Source organism: Lycium ferocissimum, chromosome 1 (genome assembly GCF_029784015.1).
Source record: "Lycium ferocissimum isolate CSIRO_LF1 chromosome 1, AGI_CSIRO_Lferr_CH_V1, whole genome shotgun sequence".
NCBI lineage: Eukaryota > Viridiplantae > Streptophyta > Magnoliopsida > Solanales > Solanaceae > Lycium > Lycium ferocissimum.
The window spans coordinates 52893044-52915236 of NC_081342.1; the positions used below are offsets into that span (position 1 = coordinate 52893044).

The 22193-nt window shown below is 38.2% G+C and overlaps 1 non-coding gene across 1 annotated transcript; it reads left to right on the top strand.

Moving 5' to 3' along the window:
- Positions 1 to 5982: 5982 nt before the first annotated feature.
- Positions 5983 to 6061, top strand: TRNAH-AUG (transfer RNA histidin (anticodon AUG)). The gene has a single exon. It is a non-coding gene; the product is annotated as a tRNA-His (tRNA).
- The last annotated feature ends 16132 nt before the right edge of the window (positions 6062 to 22193 follow it).

A 22193-nucleotide genomic window follows, 5' to 3' on the forward strand; every position in this document is an offset into this window, starting at 1 on the left:
GGGCGACGTATACACCATGTCTAGATGGCATGGCGGAGACGCTGCACCTAGTGGGCGGCATGAGATGGTACCCGGACGGGAAGGGCCAGACGCGAGCTAATGATTATCACACCGTACCTATATGGTCGGCAACTTATACATATGTACATACATGATATGATGATGATTATGAAGTAAGCCAGCATGTATTATTTCTTTTATGATTGATAGTCAGATACATATTGCTCCTCATTTGATGCTTCCCTATTTCATTGATGTATCATTGTTGTTGATGCCTTACATACTCAGTAAAATGTTAATGCGACGTCCATTTTCTTTGGACGCTGTGTTCATGCCCACAGGTAGACAGTGAGGTAATCCAGACTCATAGGAGCTATTAGCTTATTTGAGAGCATTCCATTTTCCCGGAGGTGCCATTGATTGATTCTTTTGATATATGTATGTTTTGGGCATGACGAGGTCCTGTCCCGTCCCTATGTCTAGCACTCCAGTAGAGGCTTGTAGATGCGTAGTTGTGGGTAGTATGGTCTCACGATTTCTTATTGTATGTATGTATGTATGTATATATATATATATATTTTTTTTTTTGGTAGCCGAAGGGCTTATGTACATAAAGTGAATATGTTTCAAATGAAAATAGTTTTCTATGAATATGAGCATGAGAAATATGAATGAACGCAGGATGAGTAATAGAATGAGTGGTGCTCGGTGGTTAGCGTCGGGTACCCGTCATGGCCTTAGTCGGGTCGTGACAACATGATAGAAAAGCAGATTGTAGTTACTAAAAACAATGAGAAGTTGAGTGCTGAACAGAAAGAAGGTGGAGATGAAGGGGAAAAATTGGCAACTAGGGATAAGGCTCCTGAACAGGTGCATAATGAAAATATAGGTGATGTAATAACAAAAGAAGTGCATAAAGATGATGAATTAGAAAAAAATCACCAGAAGTTTTGAAGATTCCGGCAAGTGTAGATACATGTGATTCTAGGAGTATGAATTTCACTGAATAAGGTACTACATTGTCACGATCCAAATTACAAAGTCGTGAAGGCACCTACCCTCACCCGGTAGGCGAACCATCTACAACTGATTAAGCCAATTTTAAAGAGTATATTGTGCGGAAATAAATAGATAACGTCATTTAAGTGTCAGAAACTAAATCTCATAATCATAAAAATGCGAAATATGTACAACCACCCAAAACTTGGTGTCACTAGTACAAGAACCACTAAGAAACTGATACAAGTCTGAGATAATAGCTAATACACTGTCAGAAAGAAGGAGATATAAATAAGTAAATGAAGAACAAGAAGAATCCGATGCCCCGGATCAGCTAGCAGCTCACCCCGAATCTTCCAAGATAGGCTCCTCAACGATCGATGAAGCCTCAATCCACATTAGCGATAGGGATAGAATCTGCACAAAAGGTACAACAAGTGTAGCGTGAGTACGGGAAACTACGTGTACTCAGCAGCATCGTCGACCGACCCTAACGAAAACGGAGACGAGGGTTGACCTACGATTACTACTTTCACACTTAACAGCTATTAGTCCATAATAATTCTAATCACAATAATCTCAACAATATCAAGTTATAAGCCTAGGAGAAAGCTTCTAATCCACAAGTCCGTCAAGTTTTCAAATACGCATTTAAGGTAAATCGTGCAACAACTCAAGCAAATCACAACCAAGTAATCAATGAAGTCATATGATATTCAATGATATGAAATGCAATGAAAGACCTTTCCATCACTGGCACATACATGTTCGAACATTAACAAATCGTGACTCATGGGGGCTCGCGAGGTCCATATACCAACCCGAAATTCTTAGATCTCCCAGATCACATCGGGTCTCAGCTATTTTAGGCTTCCAATCTTAATACTTTGCCCCGTAGGCTCTAAATCACAATACTCATCCCTTAGGCTCACATTACCTGTCATTTAGCCAATCTGGCTCAAAATATCATCATCACTTCGTCAGGAATCAGTTCCCCTAGGACCTTTCACAAGTATCCTCAAATGCACATGAGATACTATAATAAGCATGAATACGACATGCAACATAATAAGCAATCAAGCTAAGCAATAAAGACTCAATCTTTAGCACTTATCCACTTTTAAATGAGTATTTACGAATGATGAGAACATATAATCACAGATAAGACATGCAATAAGCATAGAAGCAATACATAACGGACCTCATAACCTAATCAGAGACACAAATCAATCTATGCTATCAGCTAATGCCCAAAGCATGGCATTCAGACCGGACTATATAATGGAAATTACACAAATACCCATATCTTAGCCTTATTTGACCTCTTTTTATGCTTTTTATTGAGTCGAGGGTCTTTCGAAAACAGCCGTCCTACTTTGGTAGGAGTAAGGTCTGCATACATTCTACCCTTCCCAGACCTCACGTTGTGGGATTTCACTGGGTTGTTGCTGTTGTTGTACCCATATCATGGCACCGGTACCCCATTCAAGTGCTCACACCTAACAAGTATTGGGACTCCCTTAATTTACCCTATTATCCCCTCTTATTAGTCCAATTTAAACTAACCATGATGCTCAAGTTAAGGTCATGCCTGATTTGAAGTTCGAAGCTCAAGCGATCACCATACGGCCTTGCCCTTCTTCAATGCCTCCGAACGATCCCAAACTATTCAAATATGGAATCTACGTAAGTATACGAGTCCGTAGGCAACCATATTGCTAGGATAATAATTCAGGTCCAAAAAGTCATTCAAAAAACCAATTCCGAGCCCCAAAGGGTAAAATTTGAATTTTGTTGCAAAATTAGGTTCAATACAGTCAAAATAGTACTCTACGAGTTTAAATGAGTCAAATGATACCCATATTGCAATACTTTGATTCAGAATTCAAAAATTGTAACGACCCGTTTGGTCGTTATAGTTCTTTCGGTGTTTTCGCCCGTTCCCGAGCATTGATTAGCTCGCTTTTGACCCGAGGGGACCGCTGATATGCTTCCCGGGGTGTCTAGACCGGATTCGGGCAACTTTGGTAAAAATATGGGCTTTAAGTGAAAAGGTTTGACCCGAAGTTGACTTTTGGGCAAACGAACCTTTTTCAGAGTTTTGTCGATTCCGAGAGGTTCGGATGGTCGTTTAGAACCTGTACATGTATTTAGTTTGGCTCCTAATGCATTCGGATGCATTTCGGGACATCAGATGGGAGATAAGAATTCGGCATCGGGGGTTGACTCGGTCGACGAGACCTCCGTTGGAAATTTTGAGACCACGAGCGAGTTCGCAGCGTATTTTTGTATAGGTTTATGTGGTCGGGTTGTGAGGAGATAGCCTCGAGAATAACCCAAAAATTCGATTGAGGACTTAGAAAATTATGGGAATTCTGGTGCCCGTAACGGCGGCACCAGAGCCGCCCGCCGGCATTGTTGTGGCGGTGTGATAACCGCCGAGGCGGTCATGTGTGATGTGGGTCGACCGTTGTGGCGATAACTTAGCCGCTGTAGCGGCATTCCAACAGCAGTGGCGGTGACGGGCAGTTATATTTCATTAAATGTATCTTAAATAAGTCTTAGACCCTTATTATTTCATATCTCGGTATTGGAGCTTAGAGAAACTCCGGGAACAGATCCAGCGGAGATGGGGTGTGTCACGACCCAACCCGAGGGGCTGTGACTAGTGCCAGAGTTGGACACTCGTATACGAACCTGTTAGAGATAATCAGACTGATACTAAGGACAGTATGGAAATCTGTAAAAGCATGCAGTGGACTCAAATGCCATATATCATAATGGACCTGTCTCATGAGGAGTCACGGTTAACCATACATAACAAAATACGCAAGCCGATAAGGCTGCCACTATACATGGGAATATCCAAAACGAACTACATCTGTATAACTGACTAAACCATATATTTACGACCCACACATGTCTACAGACCTCTAAGTGTATGACAAAGTTTATGCAAAAAGATCTGTACCAAAACAATTCAAGCTCCGGGACAATGGAGCTGTCCGAGCAGCTAGGCAGAAATCCTAAGCCGGAGGATAACCAAGCTGAGCGTCTGTACCTGCGGGCATGAAATGCGACCCCGAAGAAAGCGGGGTCGATTTAATAGTGTACTGAGTATGTAAGGCATGAAATCAACATATACATAAAATCCTGGAAAACATTTGAGACATGTCAATGAATGGGCAAAATAAATGCATCAGTACAGTTATATCAAAGAAACGCATATATCCATAGAAATATCACAACATAGGCCACAACGTCACCCCCTGTCAACTGTGCCATACATATACACATCACAACAAGGTATTACAAAGCGTCACCCCGTCAATCGTGCCATATATATACACATCACAACAAAGGCCACACCCCCCTGTCAATTGTGCCATACATATACACATCACAACAAAGGCCACAGTGTCACCCCCTGTCAACTGTGCCATATATACACACAACAAAGGTCACAGCGTCACCCTCTGTCAACTGTGCCTTATATATACATGAAGAATGAAAATGAGTGCAGTGCATAATCAAAATGAAATAATAGAACTCTGTAATGTCACAAAATAGCCCTATACATATATTATACTCATGGCGTGCATAGGAGTTCAAATAAAAACTATCACTCTATCCCACCTTGAAGGAACAATTTATAAGGTGAGATCAACAACAATGAAATAAATCGAGAAAATCATGAAATAGCTTAATATTTTCACATCATCGTTGAAATCATATTTGAGACCTTTAAGCATAAAATCATCCCCAACATAATCCTCATAAAAACATTCTCATTTTTAACATCATAAGAAGCTTTAAGAGTCATAACTTCTAGCTTTTGAAATCAAGGAGGTTATGGGAACACTTATGGAATCATACCATAGGAATCATGCCTTTAAAAGAAAGGGACGAGCCTTAACATACCTTTCCGGTCACCTTAACTCTAACTACTGCACGCTTGTCTTTCCAAGCTCGTCAATCTATATTTAATAAAATTAATACTACTATTAGGACCGTTATCATACGCTTACCTTAAGCCCTTAAATTAATCCCTTTTAAATTCTGCCAAAATTCGGGCAGCATCTCCCCTGTTTATATGCCTAGCCCGAAATTATAATTCAGTAACCAACAATAACAAAAACAAGACTAACATCAACCATGTTATTCTCAATACCAAATACTCCATAAAACCTCCCATATAATATTTATCTACATCTCCACCAATAGTATTATTATACAGCTATTTAACGGTTCTATCTCCATAAATAAACCAAAATTAACATTAATAATAGGAGATTCATACCTTAATCCGATAATATCGCTATATCTTCACTTTTTTCACCTTAAACTTGAACCACACGCATCGCTATACGATTCTATACTCGCAACTATACGTTGCCTGGACCGGAATTCGGGAATTATAGCTGATTTAGGTTTGAAATTTGGGTTTGGGAGTTGGGGAGCTTTCTAGAGAAATTTGGAAGAGGTTGGGCTGAAAAAGAGAGGGGCAAGCCCCTTTTATATTGGTTCAAATTCCTGTAGCAATACTGTAGCAGGTCAGTTACTGTAGCAGTACTGTAGCACGTGTTTCTGTTCTGTTAGCCGAACTTGTAACGTCCATAATTCTTTACTCTGACGTCCTATCAATAATAGGCTTATTGCGTTAGAAACTAGACTCGACGAACTTCATTTTAAGCTTTTGAAACACCTTAAAACACTTGATATGCTAAGAGATATTCTGCCCTCAAGTTGGACCAAAATTTTGACACGAAACTTTACTCATTCTTTTTCCAAGTCGTACTACTTCATTTCTTCCTCTCATTTCCTTATAAAACCTTCTGATATACCTTATATACATCTTTTACTCCTTAAATGTACTTAATAATGCTTACTCCTTACATTCCAAAGTGATTTTACTTAACCACAACTTAACGTACTTATGTTTCAAATTTGATAAGTGCTTCTTCGATGATACGGGGTGTAACAGGGTGGGGCCTGTAGCTCAGAGGATTAGAGCACGTGGCTATGAACCACGGTGTCGGGGGTTCGAATCCCTCCTCGCCCACAACCGGCCCAAAAGGGAAGTACCTTTCCTTCTGGGGTTAGGAAAATCATGATCGGGATAGCGAACCAAAAGCTATGGAACTTGGGTGTGGGTCTTTTGTCGAAATGGAATTCTTAGAGATAAATTGAATAAATTCTTGGAGGTAAAATTTTCCTAATCCTTTACTCTTCCTTAATCACAATCATTTTTCCCTTCCCTTTAACATTTCCCCAGAGATGAAATTTGGAGGAGGGTTTTGGGAAACTTTTCCTTAGGTTCATTTATGATAAATTGATGATGTTAATGCTAAAATTTGATGAATCTATGCTTGTTGATCATATATCTCCCAATTTTAACATTGAATTTCGGATTTGGAGACTTAGGGTTTATACCCAAATTGGGGGTTTTTACTTGAAATCAGATTTAGACCAATTTTTGAGTTAAATCAACCGTTAATGGTTGGGCTATGATTCCCTAGTACTTAATTTGGTTTTTTGCTCGCAAATTTCCCGGTTTGACCCTATGGGCCGGTTTCCCCAATTTCTAGGGTTAAAATGGATCTAATTGATATCATAACAATATTAGTATCATTCTTCATGATTTCTAATTTAGAATTTGATTATTCTTAAACTACTTTGGTTGTGAGCTTCAGAGGAAGGGCAAGGCAATAGAGTGACTTATTTGGTGTTGCGGTTCGACAGTCTAGGTAGGTTATGGTTTATTTTGATGAGACTTCGTATAGTGAATCACATATTTAGATTATGAGGTCGGAGACAGCATGTGAATCTTCGGGTATGAAGTTGGGATGGATTTTCCCTTAGGTTGGGCCCTGATGTGTGTTGGGGCTAGCCACCCTGTTATGTGTGTTTGATTGATTAATTGTGTTGGCTTGATGCCATGTATAGTTGATAGATATCGAGTCCTGCTTGTCATCCTGATTTGGATAAAATGGACATACCGTTTTTAGTAGTTGTGCTCGTTATATGTTGGCGTACCCACTGTTGGTACTTGAGTTATTGATATGTGTTGGCGTACCCACTGTTGGTACTTGACTTGATATATTTTGGCATACCCCCTGTGGTGTTGTGAGGCGATACATTGTTGGCATACCTCGTTGTGGTATTTGTGATATTAAACATGATTGTTGATGATTGATATATGTATTGCATGCATTCTCTCATATTCATGCATGGCCGATACCCGGTGATGATCCGGTATCATTGACTCACCGAAACTGATAATTGATAAACTCTTTTACTTGAGTGATTGTAAAAAGGCCGATGTCCAAAGATCCATTTCAGAATCGTTGTTTATATGAAACTGATATTTGATAAACTCTTTACTTGAGTGATTGTGAGAAGGCCGATGTTCGAGGTTCAATTCCGGAATCATTGATTTGTGAAACTGATAGTTCACAAACTCTTTTGAGTGACTGTGAGGAGCCCAATGTCCGATGGTTATATTCGGGCATCGTTGTTGCATGGCCGATTCCGATGTTATCCCGGAATCATTGTTAGTGCATGGACTCCGCGGGTCCCCCAGGGTGGTGCCGGTGAGACTCCCCCTGTGAGCAATTAGCCAGGGTCCTGTCTGTTTGTTGGGCAAAGATCCGGGATGGGTGGCACTTAGACTTCGCGAGTCATGCTGGGTTGTGCTACCGAGCTGTCGATATTTCCGTCCGGAGTACATGTGTACACCTTATTTGCATAGAACGGCATCACATTCATACCATTATTGCACTGCATTGCATTATTACTTGATGAGTGTGGTGATTGTTGGTATTGTGATGTTTCCATTGTGATGATTGGATTGTGTCGATTCTATTGTGGTGATCAGATTGGATCGGGCATACTAGGACTTATCATATTGGGGTTTAGATGCTTACATAGGTGATGACGGATTTCGGTTGCGATTATATTGTCTCATGCTTGATTGTTTTATTTGCTTATCTGCTTTATTTTCTGAATTGTGTTAACTATGCTTAGTCGGCCGATGATGCCTACCAGTACTGTTGTTTGTACTGACCTGCACTTGCTGCATTCTTTTATGAATGTAGAGTATCAGGTCGGATCTACTTCTCTGACTCGTGGCTGATCGACTCTTCAGCTTCCACTTGAGTTTTCCAGGGTGAGCATGGCGTCCGCTGACCTCGAAGACTCTTCTATTACTTATGTCTTGCTTTCCATTCAGAGACATGATTTGAGACTACTTATGTATTATTATTCAGACTTTAGTATTCGGATTTAGATGCTCTTGTATGACCAGACCAGATACTGGGGTGGATTTCATTTACTTCCGCACTTGTTAACATTATATTATATTGTGAGACTTACGTTATTTTATTTTCTTCCGCTATTTTCTATTATTGTGAATGTTGAGCTAAAGGTTCGCCTACCGAGGTGGGAAAGGTAGGTGCCCGCATGACCTAGGCTAAAATGGGTCGTGACAAAAATGAACCCAAAAAACGTAAAGGGCAAGCTAGAAATTTATTTTAAAATTAGTTTACCCATAACATAATTACTCTAGATCTAGAAAACCTATTCAAAAAGCCATCATCTTGATCCTCAAATCCATGATTTATAACTTTTCAACTGTTGGGTTCAAAACCCCAATTTTTCCCAACCAAACATGGATAAAATCGACAACCAAATAAAGGTTAGATACTTGCCCCCTTGTTGAGACGAGAACAATGCTGCGAAAATCACCTTAAATGGAGCTATAGAACTCAAGATATGCTCAAAATACTAAATAGACGAAGTATGATTTTTAATACACTGCGATTTTCACTTTCGTGGCCAAAAATCTGCTTCTGTGGGTCCGTTTCCTCGTCTAAATGTACGTTTCTGCGACCACACTAGGTACAACAATAGCTGTCCGCGCTAAAATGACTATAACTCCCTCATACGAAGTCGAATGCGATGATTCTTTTTTGCTATGGCTTCATAATTACGATACGGATCTAATGGTTCAATCAAAACACAAAACAAAGGTCGTTTGATCAAAATGGTATCCTTGATGGCCAAAGAAACTACAACGAAAACATCGAATACGAGCACGACACAACCCAAATCCATCCGAAACTCATCGGAATCTCCCCAAACTTGCGAACAAGTCCAAAATCATCATACGAACTTGTTGAAAATTTCAAAACATCGACATGGGGTCGTCTTGACCCGATGTTGACCGTGGTCAATTCAAATTCCTTAACTTAACTAGTTTCTCAACCAATGACCCAAATCACACCCCAACCCTTCGGGAACCGAATCAATGACTCCACTAAGTCATAATCACATTTCGGACCTTATGGGATCAACAAAACTTCAAAAAAGACTCATTTACCCCCGGTGTTGACTTTGTCAAACTTCTTCATTTCTTAACTTAAGGATTTCCAAAATATCCTTTTCCTTATCCAAAACTCACCCGGAAGCTTCGGGAATGGACTCATCCATTCCTGCAAGTCATAAACATCAATCAAAGTTAACGGAACCAACAAATTTTGAATTCGGGTCTTATTTCTTTCTGTAACCATCTTTTCCCCATAAATAGGCATATTAAATACTAAAACCGACTTAATTGTCAAAAACCAACCAAACGAACTCTAAAATTAGCTCCGTCAATTCCGACCGGTCATAAAAAATATTTCAAATCTAACGAAATCTTCTGATTGCCAATTAGAGCACGTTTTCCGAAAATAAACAATTTATCCAAATAATTGAATGCTGGAATTTTCAAAGTGAAACCTTCTACCAAAGTGAACCAAATGACATCCGTTTGACTTAAAATTTTGCAAGCAAGTCAGTAATTATTACAGAGCTTCTGAATGGACGACAGACAAAATAGAGCATTGGTTCTCAAAATGACCGACTAGGTCGTTACATCATCGCCACTTAAATACACGTTCGTCCTCTAACGTAAAGAGAAAGAAGGTACCTGAACTATCAAAAAGCTGGGGATATCCATACCTTATGTCTAACTCGGTCACCCAAGTAGCCTCCTCGACCGATTGATATCTCTATTGAACCTTCACTTAAACAATATCTTTGGATCTCAAATTTCGAATCTGCCTATCCAAAATGGCTATCGGCTCTTCCTCAAAGGTCAAATTCAGATCAAGCAACACTAAAACCTATTGAATCACACGAGCACCATCCGAATGGTACTTCTTGAGCATCCAAATGTGAAATACGAGTTTAACACCTAACAAAACTAGGTGGCAAAGCTAACTCATAGGCCACCTTGCCAATATGCTGAACAATATCAAACGTACCAATATACCTCGGGCTCAACTTGCCCTTCTTTTCAAACCTCATCACACCATTCATGGGTGAAACCTTCAACGAAAACTCGCTCGCCAACCATGAACTCCAAACCAAGGACCTTTCTATCCACATAACTCTTTTGCCTACTCTGAGTTGTGAGAAGCCTCTCCCGAATCAATTTGACCTTGTCCAAAGGATTCCTCAAAAAGTCTGCACTCCAAGGCCTAACCTCGAACGCGTCGAGCCAACAACCGATAGCGACATCTCCCACCATATACTATCCCAAATGGTGCCATCTCAACGCGCGAATGGTAACTATCATTGTAAATGCACTCCCAAAGGCAAGAATCGATCCCAATGACAACCAAGGTCAATCATACAAGCCACAACATATCCTCAAGGAGCTGAATAGTCCGCTCGGACTAGCCATCTGTTTAAGGGTGAAATGACGTATAAAATCCATCCGAGTTGTAAGTAGTCTGATCTAATACGCAAAGAGCCGACTTAGTCAAACGGTCCACAATGACCGAAATAATCACCAAATTTTTACCAAAATCCATGGTAATCCTTTCATAAAGTCCATAGCAATTCCTTGCTCACTTTATCCGCCAAATCTTCCTTGAACTTAGCTCAATAGTCTGATTCTCACACATTTGATCCAACTATACTTGAAACACCTGATTTTGATTATAATCCTAGGTCTGAACACAATTGGTTGATTCCACAATTATCATTATAGTGGCCAGATCCTTTAGCTGAAGCCGCAACCCACTATCAAACATTCATCGGTAAGATACCATGATTGTACATATCTCTCTTCCTTACCCTCAAAGGTTATCTTTAGTACCAAGAATCCATAGAAAACATGTTGTTACATACCGCGAGTCTCAATCATGCTCCCTCTGACCATAAAGAATTTGTGCTCATACTGAGCCAATTGTAAGCATTTCCCTAAAAAACTAACATTATCCAAGGCATATTGCGGAAATTTCAAATCCCTTAGTTTCGTTTCGATGAGCTGAAACTACTAAGTCATCACTCATCATCGAATTCCTCTTAATCCCTCAAATAACGTACTATGCGCATCATCCTAGTGATTATCTTGCCATACCGAATCTGTAAAAATAAACTGATCACCCCAAAGACTTTCCCTATCTATTTTTACCTTCTCACAGCATCACCAAGTATCCGCGTAGACCATTAGAATTTCCCATACAACCGCCATCAACAAAGTTTTGTCAAATCACCCTGTTAACTCCAATAACACTCTTTACACCTACCATACCTCTATTCGAGCCGGGAATCCATCAATTATTCATAAATGAGTTACTAGAATATCCATAATTCTTTCTGATAAAATATCCGTAAGCCACCCGGTTTTAAATGAACAGACCTGACCCGGTTAAAATGCACCATTCCCTGAATGTCACCAATAATGACCCGAACTATCTCCAAATCTTTATAAAGTGAACAGTAAGCCTTCAATACGTCTGTGGTGACCCATTTTAATCTGTTGCTCCCGAATACTCAACCTCCTGCTATCATCCCCAAACTCCAAAGCTAAAATTTACGCAAGTTGTCATCCGAGTACTGATAAACTATACCTTATGACTTTAAATCTTCATGTTCATCAACTCGCACTAGTCACCCAAATATGATAAAGTTCATGGAATCTAATTACATCGAACTCTCCTCCTTGTACTTTCAAAAAACTCGTTCATAACCTATAACACTCTAACATAAGGCCTATGGCCCCGAACTTCACCTTTCACAACCATAAAATCTTTGAGCGCAATACCTTATTACACCTTTAGCAATCCAAAAGTAGCAAATCGTACAATCCATGTGTCTTGCTATGTACAAACACTCTCAAACCATTTGGATTTGAAATTCTCAACCATACTATCTAACCATCCACATTTTGACATAGTCTATTACCACAAACATAGTCTTACCTCAAAATTATGACTTCCATTTTCATTTGTAGAGATTCTACTCATCAATCAACTCTAGTTCGTCCCTTCAAGGATGCCATGAAATTACCCATCTTGGCACTGCAAAAGTTACCTTCTCTTCAATCTACAATCTCAAAGTCTCATTGGCACTTGCCATAGACTAAGTCAATTTGTCCATAGACTTCCTTTCTCAATCATACTTATCACTTTTACACCATGTTTGAATGATATACTATAATGTCACCATAACCCGTACATGATTCAAGTAGTCACGCTGCTTCAAATTCAAGTCTTACGAGCCTTAATCCTCCAAACTTGATAGTAAGATGCCTTTATCTGAATTCTTCAGTTTCCATGTTCCATTAAAAATAGCTTTTATCATTATCAACCAAATCACTCAAACCCACTTGTGGGGTGGATCAAAATATCATAACTCTAACAAAATAGCAAAGCCAACCATGGAGGCAGTAGTAAATTACAACCTTGAGCATCTGAAAGTTTCCCTTGCCTTACTCAAACCTTAAAACTAAAATTCCTCTAAGTAAAACGCATCACATATACAATATCCACATTTCTTCTCCAAATTAGAGGCAACAACTGATAATTATTTAAGTAATTAAATCATCACACTCGTCCATCACTAGATTCATTTATATTATTTGGTCACTATTTTTCCTAGAAGCGTACGACGTAGTCAAACTTACTGATTAATTCATGTTCCTTTTGCATTCAGTTTATAAATAGAGTTGTCTCACAAAATCAACAGGCTCACAGCTCAAAATGACTCATTCTAATCACCATACCCCGGATATATCAAGCAAACCTTCAAACACGACCTTTGCTAAAAGACTACACCCATCTATTCCCAATAGATTTAATCATCCATAGTGACTGTTGCCTAGACACGCACATCCACCACTTGTGCTCGTCCTATAACTGGGAATGATTCATTCAAATTCCTTTCATTACATCTCTGTTTCGTTAAGTAACTGAAGATTCTTTACATGTACCCCAATACAAAATCCTACCTTCTCATAACTTATCACAAAAGGTCATCTTTCATTTTTATATGTTTCTCAAACTTCTCTTTATAGCCTCATCAACTACTCTTCTTGTCCAATCAATTGATTCATCCAAGTTTCCCTTTGTCTTCAAAATATTAGTACATGTCCTATCTCATTGCATCTCAAATCTTTATGTTATGCTGAAACCTCTCAAGCATAGTTTTCAAAGACACAATGCTTATCACATGGTTATTTTACTAACTGTACCATTTAGAATTATAAATATATTCCCATCACTTGATATATCATAAATGCACTTCCTCGACTTCTGAGCAACTAACCGCTGAAACTTGGCTATCATATAATCGTTTGCACCATCATCCCCGTTTTAAGAGGGATATTACCAAATTAAACAATGTGAATCACAACCCCACTCAATTGAATCTTTAAGTCATAGCTTCTATCTGAACTTGATCTCATGTCATTATCACGGTGATGCATCTCGTACCATACCACGTGATGTCACATCCAACTACTCATGTGCGAACCCGAGAACGTGTCCTCACCATTAGTGAGAGATTGAAACAAGAAAATTTAGACCTTGAACTAAATCACATACGCATGAAAAGGAATGAAAGAATGGAATTTTCCTAAGTTCCCCATACTCTCGAAGATAAGTACAGACGTCGTTGTACCGATCCGCAAGACTCTACTAGACATTATTGTTACGATTCACTTTTATGCGGGTGCATAAAAGCTACTATGAGGTTGTTGGTGCTCTAATTAGATTTTATATATTTTTAGAGTTGCCACCTAATTTATTAAGGAAAACTAGGAAAGCTGGGTTAATAGGGTTTATTCAAACAAGTGAAAAATTCTTTTGGACCAGAGTTCTAGGTAAGGGTTCTGGTGATCCCCTAGGGAAGGTTTTAAGCACCCTAGTATTAAGGATCTGTAGAATACAGTTGACCTACGAGCTTCAGTGTGTGATTATTGTGATTATTTGTTTAAAATGTTTAAATTTTCTGCAAAAATGTCATTCGTTTATATCATCAATTCCAGGAAAATTTTGGCAAAAAGTCCCCTTTGGAAAAGGGGTTTTGTGTTTTAAAAATCCACGTAAGTGTTTAACTCACTTTATTGCCGGACTAAGACACACCCGGGATTTCTCCCGAGTAGAGTCACTACTATTTTAGTCCTAATAAAATGAGTTTAGTACCAATGTATTTTATATAGTATAATGAAAATATGGAGTATATCTCCAATTTTTTTTTTTTTTTTTTTTTTTTATATATATAAAAGAAAAAATGAGAGTATTTTTATTCAAGTCCAATTCCATTATTGAAGCTCATAAATGTTAAAGGCATTTTCAGTCCAGAGTCTATCTTCCTCAAACTCGGCCCAAATGTATTTCTCTTATTTTCAATCCACCAGTTCCTGGGCTTTAGGCCTAAGTCAATCTCAATTTTTTCTCAGATTTCTTACAAATCCAGAATCAGTTTTTTGTCAGTCTCTGTAAATGTCTAGAATGTGATTTTTGTTTCAACAATTTTGCATAGGTTCATAGCATAGTTTTTTACCATTTCTAAGGTCACAGGATAGTTTGGAAAACAAGTCATTTTTGTTATAACTCAGATACATTCAAAGCCATTTTGAAATAGTTTACAACTTTAAACCTGGGCTTTAGGACCCAAAAATATTTATCCGATTGGCTGAGGGGGGGGAAGGCCCAAAATTGTCACTAAGTCACTTTAAAAAGATCATTTGACCTTGTTTTAGTACTGATCCGTTTCAAACCTTAACCAAAATCTCATTTTTACTTAACTATAGCATTACACCAGTTTTAAAACTCAAAATCAAGTTAAGTTTCCGTTTCATGCAAAAAGTTGTATTAACCGAGATTTTTGAAAAGACTTAGGTGACATCCTAATATACTGTGTGTTTCCTAGGTTCTACTCATGCATAAGGGTTTCAAAAATTTCCAAGTGTTTACAAATACATACACATCTATAAAAATAAATGTAAATGAGCAAAGTTTGGGCTGGTGGGCCTACTTGAGCCCACCAGTTACTATGTTCACCCATAGTTAGTCCTTCACCATTTTTACCCATGGTTGGGCCTTCAATATATTAGTTTCCCTTATCATTTTATCTCACGGACTTGATCAAGAAATGATGTTGGGCCTGTAGCCCAACAAGGTTTAATGCAAGGAGAGGGGCCCGAGCTGCCTAAGATTGAATTTTACATGGAACACATAAAAGGATAAGGATTAGGACATGACGTTCATACTTAAGCAAGTTAAATATACAAATCAAATAGATATATGACAAAGAGGAAGTAGAACATTTTTTAGAAGAAACTCAAGCCCAAATCAGATAACAATGAGGAGAGTTCAAGGCCCAAAATTTAAGTAAATACCAACAACCCATCAACACTTATAGACCCACATAAGGGATATACCCATTATATGCTAAATATACTAGTTCTCATACACCTGTGTATGTAGGACTGGATATATCTTGTATATATAGGTATATTCACAAAGAAAGTCAATCACACAGAGTGGAAAACAACAAGAAAACACATCAAGACCTTTAACCTTTGAAGTTCTATTTGGACGCAGTCGAATAGAATCAACAAGGAGAGGTAATACACAAGGGAAACCCGACAGTATACATGATATACACAGGTTTCTACTAGTTTTTTAACACTTAGAAGGTTCCATGGGACATGGATTCCTATGAGGGAACCCCAGAAATCTAGGATAGGGGAATTGGACTAAGTTAGCTAGAAACTCAAAGCCCTCTTTGATCCTAGGTAAGTCACACACATGTTCCTCCACATACTAAGTGACACCTCTTTAACCATCTCAATATATACCAAACTAACATACTGACTCTAGACCAGACTTAAGTTCATATTCCTACAACCAGTTTTTCATCCATCATGAACATATGTAACGGGAAACAGAGCATAGAAAATACAGACATAGCACAAACATATAGAGTAATAGGTCTTAAAATCATTTGAAACAAGTAATACATGATAATATTGTAGCTATTGGAAACACAGACATACATTATAAAGGATTGATCCTCAAGATACTTTTCAAGCAAGGGAGTAGACAGGTTCACAAAGAGATTATACAATATGTATTCATCATATTTTGACCAACAAAAGAATTTAAGAATCTGCTTAGCCTCCATCTAGATCAACATATAGCAGGCTCACATGAGTGGGGATTTAATATACCCAGTCAGCAGAACAAATAACCACAGGGGACTTAACATGCTTGACAAGCTTTAGATCAAAACATGACATTTTAGCAAGTATCCTTAGCAGGGTTCTAAGTAATTCAACACATAGTTTAGCCTCAACAAGACAAGCAATGGGACCTAAATGGGCTAGACACTCAATGTTAGCATATTTTATCGGTACAGAGCTTCAAGCACTCATTACAAGTTTCAACAAAATACCAATACAGTTTTAAATGAGCATAACTGAGTTTAAATACTTACCCATTTAAAGGTAACATATTCTGAGATCTTTAGATACTAAAATCAACAGCAAATTAATAGCACAGGCCATATGGTTTAGACAGAGTCATTTAAAAGAGCATACAAAGGTCTTGGTCACTTTAATAACTCAAGCTACAGGTCTTTTAGTCTCCATGAACATAGTTTTAGATCCAATCAGACTTACACAAACTGGTATGCAACTTATCATCAGGGTTTAACAAATATAGACATACAACAACATTTAAACTTCCTAAAGCCAAACATTATTTTGAAATGACAACTCTATTGACCAGCAACCAGACATACGCATGCTTAGACATGACTTTATGCTACCAAATACAAACAGCCACTCATAAGCTACATATGGATCAGGTGAACCATCAAACATGCTACATAAGCATTTTCACCAATTCTGACTAAACAGGATATCCAAGCTAGCATAATATACATCAAGCTATCACTTACACAATTAAACAAATTCCTAATGGACAGTATGCTAATGAGGGAACAGAAAGAATATGCTCTTCCATACTTTACATGAGCTCATACAAATCCAAACAAGGCCATACACATGCTGATTTTAACTCATTAGACTCACCAAATTAACTAAACATGTGGCCAGATTCAGGTGATTTAAGCAGCAGGATCATGAATCATGCATAAGTGACTACCACATATTGTACCTCAATACCATTAAACTATACAGCAGGTGTTTTGAACTTAACAAGACTAAGCATGATAAATGATACTAAACTAAACATATAACATATACCAAAATTAAGACATGCTAATCACAAGGTTAACAAACTAAACCCATAATCAGACCTATAAGAGTGGACTACTCAGTAAGACCATAAACTAAACTTGATTACCTTATACACTCAACTTGAGACTAATAGCATTAACACAACTACCTACCATCACATATCACATATCACAGACAAGCATGGTATTGGTCCTTGTTGGATTTAAACTGAATGAGACTCAGACCAAACACATAAAACACTATGACAGAGGGGGGTAAGCATTTTGGACATGAGCAAACTATCAAGACAAATGGAATGATTCAAGGCAGGCTAAGACATTTAACTCTACTACATTTAACCATTTATAGGACCACTTTATAATACTACAACAAATATACTAACAGGATTATAACAGGAATACAACAAATGCCAAGGAAAAGCAATAGGCAAAAATGGAACCAAACATGTGCTTAATAAAATTTAAGACTAATTGTTATGGTTCACTTTTATGCGGGTTAAAGCATAAAAGCTACTAAGAGGTTGTTGTTGCTCTAATGAATTTTAGTTTTTGTAGAGTCGCCACCTAATTTAGTAAAGGAAAGCTAGGAAAACCGGCTAAAAGATTTTTCAAGCAAGAGAGAAATCTTTTGGTACCAAAGTTTGAGGTAAGGGTTCTGGTGATCCCCTAGGGAAGGTTTTACGCACCCTAATATTAAAGATCCGTAGAATACGGTTGACCTACGAGCTTCAATGTGTGATTAATGTATTATTTGCTTAAAAAGTGTTTAGGTTTTTGTAAATGTCATTTATTTGTATCATTAACTTTCCGAAAAAATTTGGCAAAAAGTCCCCTTTGGAAAAGGGGATTTTGGGTTTAAAAATCTACATAAGTGTTCAACTCACTTTATTCTTGGGACTAGGACACACCCGGGATTTCTCCCGAGTAGAGTCACTACTATTCTAGTCCTAATAAAATGGGTTTAGTTCTTATGGGTTTTATTATACATATATAGGAAAATATGGAGTATATCTACTTTATATCTATATATATATATATATATATATATATATATATATATATATATATATATATATATATATGAAAGTTTGCTCAAGTCCAATATCATTCACTTTGAAGCTCATTTAAGTCAACCTCATTCTAGTCCAAAGTCCATCTTATCTCAACTTGGTCAGGGCAAAAATCCCTCTTTTTTTCAGTCCACAATATTTTCGGGCTTTTTGGCCCGGATCATCTCAAAAATTTCTTGAGTCAAGCTAAAAAAAAATCCATTTTTCTGTTTTCAAACAATCACGATTCTTTAACTTCAAGTTTCTAGAATTTCGTTCCAACTGATTGAAGTGTTTTAACCAAATAAATTCTTTCACACAATCTTTAAATCACTTCTTCATTTCTTGCCTTAAATTTAAAATCTCAGCAAAAAGCAGTTCTCAGTTCCATCATTGGGCTTGAGGCCCAAACAATTTAAGTAACCTCCATTTTTATCATCCAAATTTCTCAAAGAGGCGGAAGGCCCAAATCATTTTACTAGTTAACCTTTTTCTAAAACCATTTAATTTATCCGAAACGTTGAGCCAATTTTAACCCTTAGCAAAATCAGATTTGAGTACCATTTTTCATGCAAAATTAAAATTAACTGAGTTTTGAAAGTGTTTTGAGTGACTTCCTAAAATACTAAGTGTTTCCTAAGTTCTACACATACATAAGGGGTTTTAGTATTTTTCATGTCTTTACAAGTACATTTATACATATAAAAATTGAAAAAATAAAGGAGGAAAGTTAGGCTGGTGGGCCTACCTAAGCCCACCAGTTAGCTATTTTTATGCATAACTAGGCCTTCAAATGCAAATATTAGCTTCCCTTATTTTCCATCGGACTCGATCAAATGAATTGGAGTTGGGCCTCTGGTCCAACAGGTTTCAAAATAGGAGGAAGTGGCCCAAGTGGCTTCGGCATTTTCACTTGCAACATAGAGAGATATAGAATTAGAAGATGTCCAACACTAACTCATTATCTGTAATGACCCGTTTGGTCGTTATTGCATTTTCGGCCCTTTTAACCCTTTTTTGATCTTGGTTAGCTCACTTTTGACACGAGGGGACGGTTGACACACTTCCCGAGGTGTCTAGACTTGATTCAGATGAATTTTTGTGAAATTTTGGCTTTAAGCGAAAAAGAGTTGACTCAAAATTGACTTTTGGGTAAAGGGATCTTTTTCGAAAATTCGTCGATTTTGAGAGGTCCGGATGGCCATTTAGAACTTGTGTGTGTATCTGGTTCGATTCTCAATGCACTCGGATGCATTTTGGGACTTGGGTTAGGAAATTGGAATTAAGGTATCGGGGGTTGACTTGGTCAATGAGACCTCCGTTGGGCATACCGAGGCCACGAGCGCATTTGTAGCAAGTTTTTATGTGTGCCTGTGTATGTGGTATATGAGCAGATGGCCTCGAAAATTAGTCGGAAAATCAAATTGAAGTGTGAAACTTGGTGTAGTTTCTGGTGTCTGGTGCCTGCTTTGGCGGCACCAGCACTGCGGCAGCGGTACCGCTGGCACGGTCACCCTGCCACTGGAGCGGTCCTAGCTATTTGGGCTTGACCGCTGTAGGAGTCAAGGCACCGCTGGGGCGGTGCCCCTGAAGCGGTCTGAGTGACCGCGGAAGCGGTGATCGGGCAGTGACTGGGGTATTTAAATGATATAAAATCCCAAGTCTTTTCATTCATTGTTATTCCGAAAGTGGTTCATATTGGGAGCATTTCTAGAGGATTCTTAGAGGAGTCTCTTGGTGGTAAGTCTTGCTAACCTCTTTACTAATTCCTTGTTCCTAATCGTCATAGGTTCCTCTTTCCTTATTAGTTCCTTAGTAATGGAAGGTAGAAGTGGGTTTTAATGAATATTCTACTTAGGCTTTTAAATGATGAAATTGATTGGGTTTATGCTAGATTATGATGTATCTAGGGATGTTAATCATATATCTTCCATTATTAGTGTTGAATCCTTGAATCAAAGGGTTAGGCTTTTTTTTTTTTTTTTTTTTTTTTTTTTTGGTGAATAAACAATTTTTATTTATTCCAAAATGAGAGTTACAAAACAGGATAGGTGCTGACCACCTATCTCCTCAAGTTTAAACAGACAAGCCAATAACTGGCAGCATAAAGCAGCAAACTATCTATTACAACTCAATAAGCTAGTGTCAGTACAACATGTATTCTACTCATAAACTTATGACACCTCTGCTACAGACAGTACACAGAAAAATGCAAAACTGAGAAAGAGCATGCTCTCCTAAGGTATTGAATTGAGGACTGCCAGACGATGTTGCCATCTCTTGAGAGCTCTTCCTAGTATATGTATGTGCACAACAATTTCCCTTCATAGCTTGTCACAGTTGAAGCAGCTTTGATGAAACCTGAGTCCATTTCTTTCCCTCCCGATGGATGCAATGGTCATAGCAAAAAGACAGCTGATGATCTCCCATTTTCCATTCTTGCCTCTTTCCTGCTTGCATACCCAAGTCAACTCTGTACCCAGTCACCTATAGTCCTCTGAATGCCAAGCCAAACAAGTAGTTTTTTCCATATTCCTCTTGTAACAGGGCAGTTGAAGAACAAATGATCAAAAGTTTCAACTAGATCATTACAAAACACATAATTCAGAGGCACATTGATACCAATCATCAGTAACCTTTCAACAGTTGCGAGTCTTCTGTGTACTGCCAACCACATTGTGAATTTATTCCTAGGATGGATACTAGGTTGGAGTGTGAGACATTTCCAGGGAACCTTTGCATAGACTGGAAGCATAGCTTGATTGAAAAAGTATCCCTTTTGACAACAGCTGACAGCCTGGTTCTATGGTTTCCTTGAAGGACTGTGGAGTTCAACACATACTGCCTGGCCTCAATGATCTTCCTTACAATCCAAGTAGCACTTTTTGGGATGTTATAGCTCTCAACAGTAGAGTTCTTGACGTAATAACTATGAACCCATCTTAACCAGAGACAGTTTTTCTTTTCAACAACATCCCAGAGTTGTTTGATTATAGAAGCTCTGTTCCATACACATAAATTCATCACATTTTTTCCCCCAGTTGCCTTAGACAAACAAGTCTTAGCCCATGAAATCAGAGCCTTCCTTGTGATCTTAGCAGAACCTGACCATAAAAAGGACCTGCAGACTGCTTCCACAAGCTTCATTATCCTTTTAGGCAATATAAATATTTGGGCCCAAAATGTTTGAATCCCAAATAGGACTGACTTGATCAATTGCAATTTCCCAGCATATGATAGTAACTTTGCAGACCAACATCTTACTTTTTCAGTGATCCTCTCCACCAATGGCATACATTGAGCAATAGAAAGTTTTTTTGATGAAAGAGGGACTCCCAGATATTTGAAAGGCAAGCTACCCTCAGTAAACCCAAGAGTGTTCAAGATCAGTTGTTTCAAGTCAGGTTTGACCCCAGCCATATAGATAGAACTTTTCTCAGCATTGGCTTGTAACCCAGAGGCCTTTAAGAACCTTTGAAATACCTCTTGTACCAGACTAATGGAGGGGATATCTGCCTTACAAAACATTAATAAATCATCTGTAAAACCGATGTGGATGACACCAAGTTTTTTGCACCTAGGGTGAAACTGAAATACCTTATT